Source organism: Muntiacus reevesi, chromosome 17 (assembly GCF_963930625.1).
Source record: "Muntiacus reevesi chromosome 17, mMunRee1.1, whole genome shotgun sequence".
NCBI lineage: Eukaryota > Metazoa > Chordata > Mammalia > Artiodactyla > Cervidae > Muntiacus > Muntiacus reevesi.
Genome location: NC_089265.1, coordinates 13,357,814 through 13,370,008, shown reverse-complemented (window position 1 = coordinate 13,370,008; position 12,195 = coordinate 13,357,814).

Below are 12,195 nucleotides of genomic sequence, written 5' to 3'. Positions count from 1 at the left end.
TACTATTTATAACATATTTTTAGATACAGACAAGCTTATTCTAAAACTTGTGTGGAATGTATAGGCCTTAGAATTATTAAAATAATTTTTGAAAAAGAAAATATAATGAGAGAAATTTGCCTACCCAAAGTCAAGGCCTACTAACAGAGTTATGGGCTTCCCAGGTGGTGCTAGTGGCAAAGATCCTGCCTACAGAAGGTGTAGGAGGTGCGGGTTCAATATCTAGGTTGGTCAGATCCCATAGAGGAGGGCATGGCAATCCACTCAAGTTTTTTTGCCTGGAGAATTCCAGGGACAGAGGAGCCTAGTAGTGAGCTACAGTCCATGAATCACAGAGTTGGACATGACTGACGTGACTTAGCACGCACGCGCGCTCGCACACACACACACACACGCACACACGCACACACACACACACACACACACACAGTTGTAGCTACCTAGACAATGTTACTGCTGGGGGAAAAGATAAAAAGACCAACGGGAAAAACAGAGAAACTAAAAGTTGGCCAACATATATTTGTCCAACTGATACTTTGTATAAAGTTACCAAAGCAACTCAGTAAAGGATGGAGCACCTTCCCAACAAATAATGTTGAAGCTATTATGTGCCTGCAATAGTCTCAACTTAAATTTTATGCCTGTGTACATTTTAAATAACAATTTAACTAAAATGTAGAACTATAAAATGTTTAGATAAAAACTGGAGAAAAATCTTGGGACCTAAGGCTAGGTGAAAAATTCTTAGAATTGAAATTAAAAGCACAATCTATGGCAACCCACTTCAGTATTCTTGCCTGGAAAACCCCATGGACAGAGGAGCCTGGTGGACTGCTATGGAGTTGCACAGAGTCAGACATGACTGAGCGACTTAGCAGCAGCAGCAGCTATAAAAGGAAAAGTTGACAAATTAAAGCATATCAAAATGAAACAAAGAGTCAAAAACTTCTGCTGTGTTAAAGACTCTGTGAAGAGACATAGGAATTGCATCTAGAATATATAAGGCTCTCAAAACTTAGTAAAAAAAAAAAAAAAACAGTAAAAAAACAGCAACAAAAGAAAGATGAAAAAATCGGTAAAATAAATGAACATTTTCAATGAAGAGACTACATAGATGGAAAATAAGCCCATAAATGTGTTCAGTGTCATTTCCCATAAAGGAAATTCAAATTAAAACCAAGATGAGTATCAATATCCCCTATTAAAATAACTGAAGTTGAAAAAAAATTGTGGCAACGGCATATGCTGATTAAGATGTGGCGAAAACAAATTATTTATACAGTGCCTCAAGATGTGTAAAAAAATGGTCCAGCCACTCTAACACAGGTTTCAGTTTCTTAAAAAAAATCAGAACATGCACTTCCCATGTGATCTATCAATTGCACTTTTGGGCATTTATTTATAATAAATGCATCTTATATTCACCCAACATTTTGCAACAAATTTTTATAGCACCTCCATTTGTATGAGCTGCAGACTGGAATGTTTAATAGATGAATGGTTAAAAATGGTCCATCCATGAAGCCCAAAAATACTGGAATGGGTGGTCTATCCCTTCTCCAGTGGATCTTCACAACCTAGGAATCAAACCGGGTCTCCTGCATTGCAGGCAGATTCTTTATCAATTGAGTTATGCAAGAAATCCCTTTAGATACTGCTCATCATGCAAGAGACTATTAATACTCATAACACCTTGTATAGATACACTCTGAAAGTTAACTTGACTATGGAAAGCCAGTCTTCAAAAGGTTACATGCTCTTTGATTCAGCTTATACAGCATTCTTAAAAGGACAAAGTTATAGAGATAAGAGGGTTGGAGGTGATGGTAGAGACAGGCATCTGTGGATATAAGAGAGCAACATGTGTGATACTTGTGAAGAAACTGTTCTGCATTTTGACTTACATGCTGGAAACATACATGTAAATGTAATAAAATAGCAAGACACTAAACACAAATCAATCTTAAGGGATTTAAGCCTGAATATTCACTGGAAGGACTGGTGCTGAAGCTCCAGTATTGTGGTCATCTGATGCAAACAGGTAACACACTGGAAAAGTCCTTCATGCTGGGAAAGACTGAGGCATAAGTAGAAGAGGGTGTCAGAGGATGAGATGGCTGGATGGCATCACAGATGCAATCAACGTGAACTTGGAAAAATTCCAGGAGATGGTGAGGGACAGGGAGGCCTGGCAAGCTGCAGTCCACAGGATCGCAAATAGTCAAACACGAATGGATGAATGAATAACAACAACAAACATAAATATGCACAATTAGCACATGCAAGCTGAAATCAAGATTGCCAGGAGAAATGTCAACAACCTCACATATGCAGATGACATCACTCTAATGACAGAGAGCAAAGAGGAACTAAAGAGACTCTTGATGAGGGTAAAAGAAGAGAGTGAAAAAGCTGGCTTGAAACTTAACATTCAAAGAATTAAGATCATGTCATCTGGTCCCATGACTTCATTGCAAATAAAAGGGGAAAAAGTGGAAGCAGTGACAGATTTTATTTTCTTGGGTTCCATAATCACTACAACAGTGACTGCAGTCACAAAATTGAAAGATACTTACTCCTCAGAAAGAAAGCAATGACCAACCTGGACAATGTTTTAAAAATCAGAGACATCACATTGCTGACAAAGTCCATATAGTCAAATCTATGGTTTTTCCAGAAGTCATGTATGGATGTGAGAGCTGGAAGATAAAGAAGGCTGAGTGCCAAAGAATTGACAACTTCGAACTGTAGTGCTAGAAAGACATTCAGAATTCCTTGAAGAGCAAGAAGATCAAATCATCAGTCCTAAAGGAAATAAATCCTGAATATTCATTGGAAGGACTGATGCTGAAGCTGAAGTTCCAATACTCTGGCCACCTGATGGGAAGAGTCTGGGAAAGCTTGAAAGGCAAAAGAAGGGGGTGACAGAGGATGAGATGGTTAGATAGCATCATCGACTCAATGAATATGAATTTGAGCAAACTCCAGGAGACAGTGGAGGACAGAGGAGTCTGGCATGCTGCAGTCCATGTAGTTGCAAAGATTGGAGATGACTTAGGCACTGAACAACAAAAACATATGCAAAACTGATGGACTTGAGACTCAATATGCCAATATCCTTATTGTGATTTATAGAATAGGCCTTCTCTGTGTTATTTCTTATAACTCATGTCATTCTACAACTATCCCAAAACAGAGAGCTAAAAAACTTAGTAGAAAACCAACAAACAAAATAAACCCCCAAAATAGTGAAGTAGTCCACTTATTTAGGGATAAAGTCATTGTTCAGGGATAGTAAGAAAATATAAAAGGGAAATTAGCCCTCTTTTCCTTAGTATTATGAAACTTAGTCTTAAGATACATACATATACCTCCTTAAAAGCATGAAAACACATATTAATAGTTTCCATTTATATTAAATACCATTGCGGATTGAGTGTTAAAAGCATTGTTTTGGAAAAATCTTTTTTTTTTTTTTTAACAGAAATGAGTATTTATTTAATAAATCAAACTTATTTGCAGATAGTAACTGGTTCACCATTGGGAAAGGAATACGTCAAGGCTGTATATTGTCACCCTGCTTACTTAACTTATATGGAGAGAACATCATGTGAAATGCCAGACTGTATGAATCACAATCTGAAATCAATATTGCTGGGAGAAATATCAATAACCTCATAGGGAGATAATACCACCCTTATGGCAGAAAGTAAAGAGGAAATAAAGAGTATCTTGATGAGGGTGAAAGAGGAGAGTGATAAGGTTGGCTTAAAACTCAACATTCAACAAAGATCATGGCAACCAGTCCCATCACTTCATGGCAAATAGATAGGGAAACAATGGAAACAGTGACAGACTTTATTTGCTTGGGCTCCAAAATCACTGCAGATGTTGACTGCAGCCATGAAATTAAAAGACACTTGCTCTTTGGAAGGAAAGCTATACCAAACCTAGACAGCATATTAAAAAGCCGAGATGTTACTTTGCCAACAAAGGTCTATCTAGCCAAAGCTATGGTTTTTCTAATAGTCATTTGTGGATGTGAAAGTTGGATGATAATGAAGGCTGAGTGCTGAAGAATTGATGCTGTTGAACTGTGGTGTTGGAGAAGACTCTTGAGAGTCTCTTGGACTGCAAGGATATCAAACCAGTCAATCCTAAAGGAAATCTGTACTGAATATTCATTGGAAGGACTGATGTTGAAACTGAAGCTCCAGTAATTTGGCAACCTGATACGAAGAACTGACTCATTGGAAAAGACCCTGATGCTGGGAAAGATTGAAGGCAGGAGGAGAAGGGGACAACAGAGGACAAGATCGTTGGATGACATCGCCAACACAATGGACATGACTTTGAGCAAACTCCAGGAGATGGTGAAGGATAGGGAAGCCTGGTGTGCTGCATCACGTGGGGTGGCAAAGAGTTAGATATGACTGAGAAACTGAACAACAATTTGCAGGAAATTCTATAGGTGTTCCGTTTGGATTATACTATTCCAAAATAACATACTTTTATTATTTCCTAGCATCCTGATTCCTTACCTGATGCAAAATTTCATACCTGATGGAAAAGTAGAAACTCAAGTGACATCTGGAATAATAGACAAATTTGGTCTTGGAATACAAAATAAGGCATAGCACAGGCTAAAAGAGACTGCCAAGAAAACATACTGGTCATAGCAAACACCCTCTTCCAACAACACAAGAGAATACTCTTCACATGGCCATAAGCAGATGATCAACACTGAAATCAGACTGACTATATTTGTTGCAGCCAAAGATGGAGAAGCTCTATAGAGTCAGCAAAAATAAGACCAAGAGCTGATTGTGACTTAGATCATGAACTCTTTATTGCAAAATTCAGACTTAAATTGAAGGAAGTAGGGAAAACTGGTAGACCATTCAGGTATGACATAAATCGTATCCATTATGATTATACAGTGGAAGTGACAAATAGATTCAAGGATTTAGATCTGATAGACACAGTGCCTGAAGAATTGTGGACAGAGGGTCATGACATGGTACAGGAGGCAGTGATAAAGACCATCCTCAAGAAATAAAATGCAAAAAGGCAAAATGGTTTTCTGAGGATGCCTTACAAATAACTGAGAAAAGAAAAGAAGCTAAAGGCAAAGGAGAAAAGGAAAGATATATCCATCTGAATACAGAGTTCCAAAGAATAGCAAGGAGAGATAAGAAAGCCTTCCTCAGTAATCAATGCAAAGAAATAGAGGAAAACAATAGAATGGGAAGGACTAGAGATCTCTTCAAGAAAATTAGAGATACCAAGGGAACATTTCATTCAATGATAGGTACAATAAAAGATAGAGATGGTATGGATCTAAAATAAGCAGGATATTAAGAAGAGGTGGTAAGAATTCACAGAATAACTACACCAAAGAGATCTTCACGACCCAGATAACCACGATGGTATGGCCACTTATCTAGAGCCAGACATCCTGGAATGAGAAGTCAAGTGGGCCTTACGAAGCATCACTACAAACAGAGCTGGTGGGGGTGATAGAATTCCAGTTGAGCTATTTCAAATCCTAAAAGATGATGCTGTGAAAGTGCTGCACTCAAATCTGGAAAACTCAGCAAACCTGAAAATGCCAGCAAATCTGGAAAACTCAGCAGTGGCCACAGGACTGGAAAAGGTCAATTTTCATTTCAATCCAAAAAAAAAGGCAATACCAAAGCATGTTCAAACTACTGAACAATTGCACTCATCTCACACACTAGCAAAGTAATGCTCAACATTTCCAAGCCAGGCTTCAACAGTATGTGAACCAGGAGCTTCCACATATTCAAGCGGGATAGAACTGGACATGGAACAACAGACTGGTTCCAAATCAGGAAAGGAGTACATCATGCTGTATATTGTCGCCCTGCTTATTTAATTTATATTCAGAGCACATCATGTGAAATGGTCAGCTGGATGAAGCACAAGTTGGAATCAAGATTGCTGGGGAAAATATTAATAACCTCAGATATGCAGATGACACCATCCTTATGGCAGAAAGGGAAGAAGAATTAAAGAGCCTCGTGATGAAGGTGAAAGAGGAGAGTGAAAAAGCTGACTTAAAACTCAACATTGAGAAAACTAAGATCATGGCATCTGGTCCCGTCACTTCATGGCAAATAGATGGGGAAACAATGGAAACAGTGAGAGACTTTATTTTTTTAGTCTCTAAAATCACTGCAGATGGCGACTGCAGCCATGAAATTAAAAGACCCTTGCTCCTTGGAAGACATGCTTTGACCAACCTAGACAGCATATTAAAAAGCAGAGATGTTGCTTTGCCAACAAAGGTCCATCTAGTCCAAGCTGTGGTTTTCCCAGTAGTCATGTATGGATGTGAGAGCTGGACTATAGAGAAAGCTGAGCACCGAAGAATTGATGATTTTGAATTGTAGGGATGGAGAAGACTCTTGCGAGTCTTTTGGACTGCAAGGATATCCAACTAGTTAATCCTAAAGGAAATCACTCCTGAGTATTCATTGGAAGGACTGATGCTGAAGCTTAAACTCCAGTACCTTGGCCACCTGATGTGAACAATGGACTCATTGGAAAAGTCCCTGATGCTGGAAGATATTGAAGGCAGGAGGAGAATGGGACAACAGAGGGTAAGATGTTTGCATGGCATCACCAACTCCATGTACATGGGTTTGAGCAAGCTCCAGGAGTTGGTGATGGACAGGGATGCCTGGCATGCTGCAGTCCATGGGGTCACAAATAGTTGGACACAACTGAGCAACTGAACTGAACTGAACCTGAAAGACTTGAAATTTAAAGTTCCATTTAAAATCTTACAATTTGCCATTTTACACTTGCATGAAATACCTTCTTTTTAAGATATTCTATTTAAGCCATCAACAGGTTTATTGAAATCCCTATCAAGATTCCAATGGCAATTTTTGAAGAAGTAGAAAAAAATCCTTCAATTTGTTAAGAACCACAACTGACCCTGGTTAGACAAAGCAATTATTAAGAATTTTGAATATAGCTTGAGGTGTCATAATTCCTGAAATTTAAACTATATTAGAATGCTATTTGTTATCAAAAGAGTGTGGTACTGATATAAAAACAGACACGCAGACAATGGAACATAATTGAATGCTTTGAAATAAATTTGAAATAAATATACATGGTCAACTAAAATTTGACAGCTGAGCCAAGGAATACTCATTGGAGAAAAGACAGTCTCTTTAATAACTGATGCTGGAAAAATAAGATATTTACATGTGAAAGAATGACTCTAGACCCCTATCTTTCACCACTTTCAAAAGTTAACTTGAAATGAATTAAAGCCTGAAATATTAGAAATGAAACTATACAACTTCCGGAAGAAAATTTAGAGAAAACAGTTCTTGACATGGATCTTGATAGTAATTTTTTATATGTGACACTCATAGAAAAAGCAACAAAATTAAACAAATGAGACTACATCAAACTAAAAAGAGTCTGGAAAATGAAACAATCAACAAAATGAAAGATAGCCCATTGAGTAGGCAAAAATATTTGCAAACCATATATCTGATAAGGAGTTAGTATCCAAATACATAAAGAACTCATACAATCGAATAGCAGTTAAACAAATTACCAAGTTTAAAATCAAGCAAAGAACCTGAATATACATTTTTCCAAAAACACATTCAAATGGCCAATAGTGGATGAAAAGATGCCTAACATCACCAATCATCATCGGAATGCAAATAAAAACTACAATGAGGGGGCTTCCCTGGTGGTTCAGCAGTAAAGAATCTGCCTGCCAATGCAGAAATACAGGTTCTATCCCTGACCTGGGAAGATCCCAACATGCTGCAGGGGAACTAAGCCCATGTGCCACAACTACTGAGCCTGTGCTCTAGAGTCCGGGAGTCATAAATACTGAAGCCGAGTGCCATCACTACCTAAGCCAGCTCGCCCTAGGGCCTGAGCTCTGCAACAGAAGAAGCCCCCGTAATGACAAGCCTATGCACTGCAAGTAAAGAATAGCCCCCGTCACCACACCTAGAGAAAAGTCCACTCATCATGAAGACCCAACACAGCCAAAAATAAATAAAACTACTAAAATAGAAACCACAATGAGATATCACCTCGTGCCTATTAGAATAGCTATTTTCAAGAAGACAAAAATAACAAATGCTGGTAAGGATATGGAGAAAAAGGAACCTGTATTTATTGTTAGTGTGAACGTTAACTCATAGCCAGCATAGAAAACAGTAGAGAAGTTCCTCAAAAAATTAAAAACATAACTCTCATATGATAGAGTAATTCTGAGTATTTTCCCAAAGAAAATTTTTAAAAAATTGAGACGATATATGTACCTTATTTTCTTACATCTTTATTTACAATGGCCACGACAGGGAAATTGCATAAGTTTCCATCATGAGATGGACAGATAAAGTTATTATAGTAATATTCGGTTGATCATTTTACAACAAATGTCTGAAAATGTTGGATCCACCTATACTCAGATTTTTTTCAATAGTATTCAATAGTACTACTAGAGTAGCGTTTGATCCAAGTTTGGCTGAACCCACAAATGCAAAGTGCAGATACGAAACCGAGGACAAGGAGGACTGATTATATGTTACACGTCAGCTTCCATCTGTGCGTTTTCACTCTGCGAAGCGTCAGTGTCTCTAACCTCTGAGATGTTTGTCAGTTATATATACGGTGGAATACTCTTCAGCCATTGAAAAGGACAGCCTGTCTTTTGTGACAACGTAGGTAGATCTTGAGATCATCATATAAATGGGATAAGTCAGACAGACAAAAACAAATAGTGCATAACCTTAATTTTATATATGGAATCCAAAGAAATATAACTCATAGAAAAAGAGAATAGACCTCTGGTTTCCAGACATGAGGGGTGGAGAGGGGGGAATTGGGTGAAGTTGGTAAAAAAGTACAAATTGCTAGTTATAGAATAACTATAAGTACTGGGGATGAAATATATGACATGATGAATGTGGTTAACACTGCTCTATGGAATGTTTGAAAGTTGGTAAGAAAATAAGTCCTGAAAGCTCTCATCACAGAAAAAAAATTTTTTTTTCTAACTATATGCAGTGATGGATATTCCCTAAACTTGTTTTAGTAATCATTTTGTAGTATATGTAAGTCAAGCCATTATGCTGTATACCTTAAACTTATAACAGTGTTAGATGTCAGTTATATTTCAATACAATTGAAAGAAAAAACAAACCATTCAGAGTATGAGGTACTTACCCATCATTAGGTGGCCATATGGTTCGCTTATCTTCTTTTCTCTATATAGTGATGAATGCAAAATATTATATTATGGTATGTCACATTGGTAATCATAAAAACTTGGTTGTCTAACTAAATGCCTGTTTTATCTTGAATACATCTAAGGCCATGACTGCAAAATTTCTTTGCTCTGTGTTTCTACTTTCTACTCAAGTTAGAAACTCTGAAGTATAGTTATTATTACAATACTTCATCATTTTAATTTTTATTCCAAACCATGTAAAATTAAGAAATAGTTTTCTCTTGTCCACCCACTTCAGGCAGTAAGAACTCTGGAAGTTTCTTCAGTAGACAAGGTATGAGGCTATACTTCATTGGGTAGCTTATGATAGTCAGTATAGCTTCTTTTAGGGTAACTTATTAGCTTGTTTAGTTGACAAGCACTCTAAATTCTACAACCATAATTTAAACAGATCTGAATTCAACTACTTTGTGTGAAAGAGGAGCTCAACCTCATCTATGTCCTCTTCTAATTATTTTCAATCTGTCAATTTAATTTCAAATCAATGTATATTTCTTGTGTTTTCTACATGTCAGGCATTAGTGAAAAGTGAACGTGTTAGTCACTCAGTTGTGTCTGACTCTTTGTGACCCCATGGACTGTAGCCTGCCAGGCTCCTCTTTCCATGGAATTCTCCAGGTGAGAATGCTGGAGTGGGTTGTCATTCCCTTCTCCAGCAGATCTTCCTGGCTCAGGGATGGATCCTGGGTCTCCCACATGGCAGGCAGATTTTTACTGTCTGAGCCCCAGGGAAGCCCTGTCAGGCACTATACTAGACACAAAAACAAATTCAAAAATGTGCTTCCTAATTTCTAAAATACTTAGAAACTACCCAGGAAAAAAGCATATTGCACAAGTATTTAAAATAAAGTATGGTAAACATTATAAGAGAAAGAAACCTCTTGCTCTTATGTTGATTACTCTTTAGTCTTATGCCAATCCTGGACCCTAAATTCATAGTTTGTACATAATACTAAATATATTGAATCAGTTTGGTAGATCAATTGAAGACAACCCTGTAATAATTGACGTGATATCTTGTGAAATTCTGCTTGAGAAAAACATAGAACAAAGGAAAACTATGATAACCCTTAAAATTTTACCTCAATAATATATCTCTTTTTTGATGCTTATTTTTCTCATTTTTGCTGAAAATGGAATTCAAGGCCACATAGAGAGAGAGAGTCAATTTCATCTAAAATGTTAATCATCTCTCTTTCAATCTTCAATAAAAGAAGAACCTATTCTCTTTTTCTTCATTGTATTCTTCAGAATGACTTCCTAGATATTTGGTGGGAGGAACTCCAGGCTCCATTTTTTATTGCATATTCATATGTCAATTTCTAACAATATATATTTTTGGATTCTTGGTATTAGTAAGGCAAGTACTGGTGATACAAAGGACATATAATGAGGTAGGAATTTGCTTATATTTATATATTATTTAATCCTAGGTATTTATTAGCTGCATTGTTTAATCTTCATAACAACCCTGAGTTTTGATATTTCACATGTTTCTCATTATAAAACTAAGGCTGTATTACTTAAGTTAAAATATAATCTATAAAATAAAATAATAATATCAAATAAAATACTAGAGTAAGTCAATAAGAAAAATTTTCCAGCATAAGAAGTCACTTTTCTTTTTTTTTTTTTAAACAAACGACAGGCCTGGGATTAAAAACAAAGTTCTGTTTGATGTTGAAATCTTCCTGGTATACTAAATGCATGGACAGCTCTCTGGTCACCTGAAATAAAGATGTATGCTTTGAAATCTAAAGATTCTAAAATATAGCTAATCTATCTTTTCTGGTGAAGTCCTATAATCATTTGAATCTCTGTGTTTGCTTGGATCCAAATGCTTGCTGTAATTTTGTATTAGCTACTTTATGTTCTTCCTTAATACAAGGTAAGCAAAAGAGCACCCCGTGGGGCAGAGTGACTTGTCCAAGGACAGAACCCATTTGATGTAATCTGATCTAACACATACAACATAATTTAGTAAGAAAAGTATAATATGGAAGGAATAGTTTTTCTTTTTTGTTTTTGAAGATGATGTGATTTTTGGGAATTCTATTAATCTTGGCATCTTCCAAGGCAGGGTTTCAGAGCAGTATATATTTTGGGGGGCATTGATCCTTTGCAGTTAGATCAGTTATATACAGATATAATTTACTCATTTTTTTGTGTGTGTGAAAAACTGTGGTTTTAACACAGTTAAATGTTAACATACTTAATTGTTACATGTTCAGATCACTCAGACCTGAATGTTTACAAATTAGGATAATAGCCTGATAACATAGTCTAAAATTTCTACCTAACTTTCTTTATGAAACAATTATATTCCAACAACCTCAGAGCTCTGTAACATCTCTGTCTCTGTCAGATAAAAGTCCTAGCAAATCATCCTGAAAACTTAGATATCATGTCACAGTTCATAAGAGTCATTCACTTAACAAATGCTTATTGATCACTTTATATACAATGTGCTGGGGAAGGGTCTGAAGAGGCATTTATGCCTCTTGTTTCAATGCTTCATTAGTTCAGTCTTCCTGCTTTGCACAGTTTCATGCCTACACTATAGCACCTTTGACATGATAAAGGTACAACTTAATAAATGAAATCTAGATGAGTGTACATTTCTTGATGAAAAGAGTTAAAACCTGAGTGAATTATGGAATTCAGGGCAATGCCTTTTTAATGATTCTCCTTAAACACTAGAGGGCTTCCCAGGTGGCATTAGTGATAAAGAATCCGCCTGCCAATGCCAGGAGATGTAAGCAACGTGGATTCCATCTCTTGGTTGGGAAGATCCCCTGGGGTAGGAAATGGCACCCCACTCTAGTATTCTTGCCTGGAAAATTCCATGGGCAGAGGAGCCTGGTGGGTTACCATCCATGGGGCCACAAAGATTC